Consider the following 3,679-nt stretch of genomic DNA (forward strand, 5'->3'; position numbering starts at 1 on the left):
AAAAAAAATTAATACAGCAATAACAGGTTTCTTTTGATAAGTGTTAGCATGATTCATCTTTCTTTATCCCTTTACTTTTAGTCTGTCTGTATTTTTAAATTTAAGGTTGTTTTCTTATAGTCTGTTTTTTTAAAATCCATGTTCAGTCTCTTTCAACTGGTGTCTCGAGATCATTGACATTTACAATGATTATTGATATAGCTGAATTAATATCTACCATATTTGTTACTGTTTTCTATTTGCTGCTTTTTTTTCCTTTTTTGTCTCTATTCTTTTTCTGGTAGAGAACTGACCTCTTTTTGTGTGATGCTCCTCTTTATCTCAAATTTTCTGTGCTGTGAAGTCTTTTTTTTTTGAGTTGGAGTGGCTAGACTCTCTGGTTTCAAGTTAAGCATTTAATATGATTCCATTTTTTTGTCCTCTTTTAGCAAATCAACTATATTTTTTTTCCACTTTTTAAAATGACTGCTTCTAAATTTGCAGTATACTTTTATAAGTAATCCAAGTTCTCTTACAAATAACATCACGCCACCTCATGGGTAATGCGTGTAACTTACAAAAGAATATTTCCAGTTTCTACCTCCCATACCTTAAACACTGCTGTCATTTATTTCCATTAGTTGTGATGACCATATTATTTAGACATAAGCTATAATTACTGAATATGAGTTATTATTATTATTTTTATTCAGCTGCTTTTATATGAATTAAGGTTAAAAAATATTTTACCTCCATTAATTCCTTCTCTAATGTTCTTCCTTTCTTTATGCAGGTTCAAATTTCTGACATATTTTTTCCTTCTTTTTTGAATAATTTCTTCAGTATTTCTTGCAAAGCAGGTCTACTGGCAACAAAATCTTATTTTTGTTTAAGAAAGTCTTTACTTCTCATTCATTTTTGAAGGATAATTTCTCTAGATACAGTATTCTAGGCTTTTTTGTTCTTTTACTACTTTATTTTACTCTGCTCTCTTCTTGCTTCTATGGTTTCTGAAGAGAAGTCTGGTGTAATTCCTATCCTTGCTCCACTATACATAAAGTTTCTTTTTTCCCTCTGGTTTCTCTCAAGAATTTTCTTTCTTTGACTTCCTGAAGTTTACATATGACATGCCTATGTGTAGATTTTTTAGGTATTTATCCTGCTTCGTGTTATTTTGCTGCTGTAGTTTTAGATTTCAAATTAACTTAGATAAAAGAGGAAATTCAGTTCCCCGGTTGCACTAGCCAAATTTTAGGTGCTCAGTAGCCACATGTGGCTTAGCATCTGCCACATTGGAGAGCCAGGCCCAGACAGTAAAGGAAAGGGGCTCAATCAAGGCCTCCCAATAGTGGGTGGCCTGCAGAGAGCATCTTCCAGAATGGCACTGACACCTGAGACTCCCTGGTGCTCCTACCCACCTCTCTGCCTCTGCTGTTACAACTCACTCCCCCTTCTTAGAGTGCCCCTCTTCTCTGCCCTCAAATAATCTGTATCTTAACTTTTTTCCTCTGGCTTGCCTTCAGTCTCATCTACTCATAACACCTTCTTTGGTGGAGAGGGAGAATGTGTTTCATTTTATTCCCTTTAAGAAACATGAACTGAGCCTACTGTCACCATGTAAAGATCCTTCACATCACTGAACACTTGTGATTTGCAAACTCAGTATCACATCTGATATTAATTTTTTTTTTTTGAGTTGGAATCTCACTCTGTCGCCCAGACTGGAGTGCAGTGGCCGCTCTCGGCCACTGCAGCCTCGATCTGCTGGGCTCCAGCGATCCTTCTGCCTCAGCCTTCCGAGTAGCTGGAACTACAGGTGCGCGCTACCACGCCCGGCTAAATTTTTGACTTACTGTAGAGATGAGGTCTTGCCAAGTTGCCCAGGCGGGTCTTGAACCCGCGGGCTCAGGCAATCCACTCACCTCAGCCTCCCAAGGCGCGGGATTACAAGCTGAGCCACCGAGCCCGGCTCACATCTGATATTATAAAAAGTATTAATGAAACTGAACATAGTGTTACCAACATTTTATTCTACCAAGTAAGAAAATTCAAAGCAGGGACAACTGTCTACTGCTAACATCTCATAAACTAAATAACATTCTAAGAGTGCTCTCTTCCTCCCTAAAAATGAGGGAAACCAAATGAAGTTTTGCCTTTTTTATCCCTTCCTCATTTGGCCTTGGAAGATGAAAACTACCTCTGACCTTCAGTAAGACACATCTAGGAACCACTGTTCCACATAGGTCCAAACCTAGTATTTGTTGATCTCTTTTCCACTTCAACCTCTTTTATTTGTATTACTTTTTCTCCCTCCTATATGTTCCCTACTAGTTGTATGATCTTGGGCAAGTTATTCAACATCTCTGGTCTACATTTTCTATCTTGTGAAGTTGCTAAAAGGATTAAGTAAGTTAACACATATGCCTAAGACTTTTGGATATCTCATTATAGTTCAAGGCTGGCATGTTCTGGAGTGCCCTGGATGAGGTTGGTCTAGGACTTGGCATAAGGTTGAGCCTTTAAAGGGACAGAAGTGAAGCAGGATAAGAATACAATTAAAGTGATGGAAGTGAAGCAGAATAAGAATATAAGATCCAAAAGCCTACTGCCTTCTGTCCAGAGCATGACATTCTGCTCTTTCCGGTTCACTCCACAGGCCCTTGCTTTCATTCAAAACAAAAGCCTGTCTGGGAAAGGTCCGGGAATCAACTCTGTCATAAATAAAGAAATGGATGAAGCCCATCTTAAGAACATGAATACTGAGATGCAGCAAGGAGCCTCAAGTCTTAAAAGGTGGAGGAGCTGGAGAAAGTCAGAGGGGCCCTGAGAACCTCCTGTATACTGCACGGCCACTCATTTTCCTTGTCTGAGGCACAAGTGATGCTTGGCATATAACAAGCCACAAAGCCACCCATAGGAACATATGCAAAAAAGTGGAGCTTGGGGTCAAAAATGTTGAAACTGACCTCAAAAGGTTACCTTTGTTTCCCTGGGTTTCATAATTTCACTTTTTTAAACATTGCACTTTTAAAAATATTGCATAATCAACTTTATTGTTGACTGGGAAAACTGTAAGGACAGACAAGTTTAAATTGTGCACAAAGAAGGTAAGATTAAGGAATACTGACTTGTTGGAGATACTCATTTTTATATTTTGCTCCAGACTGTTATTTCCTAAGAAATCCTCCTGCAAAGAGGAGCCCCAAGGGCTGAAGTTACCCTCTAGAAATGTTTTGTTTGGCCTGCAACATTAAAAAGAATTCTTTTGAAGTTAAAATATTTTAAAGTTTTACATTAAGAAATCTATTTCCAACGTCTCTGTAAAAGTTATGAGATTATGTGGCACTGGGCTTAAAGTGACACAAAAGCAGCTGGCTCTAAGTTGGTCTCCATTAAAAGAGCTGTGTTCTTCAATTCGCGATCCCCCGCCATTCACAGAATGCCTGTCTCTGTTCCAGTATCCACGGACTACCAGCTGGTTTGGAAGGAGCTTCAGCCAGTCACCTACATGGGGTCAGGCGGCCTGCCCCGCTCACTTTCAAGCCAAGACCTGACGGGAATGACTTGGGGCGAATCACGGCCTCCAAGCCTCAGTTTCCTCGCCTGTGAAATGGGGCTGACGACGCGCAGCTGCGGGAAGGACCGCGACGGAGCGTGCGGAGGCCCGGCCCAAACCCGGAGCTGGGGGGCACGGGTGCCA

The sequence above is a fragment of the Carlito syrichta genome, unplaced genomic scaffold, assembly GCF_000164805.1.
Source record: "Carlito syrichta isolate Samal-C Ts95f unplaced genomic scaffold, Tarsius_syrichta-2.0.1 Scaffold316482, whole genome shotgun sequence".
NCBI classification, from domain to species: domain Eukaryota; kingdom Metazoa; phylum Chordata; class Mammalia; order Primates; family Tarsiidae; genus Carlito; species Carlito syrichta.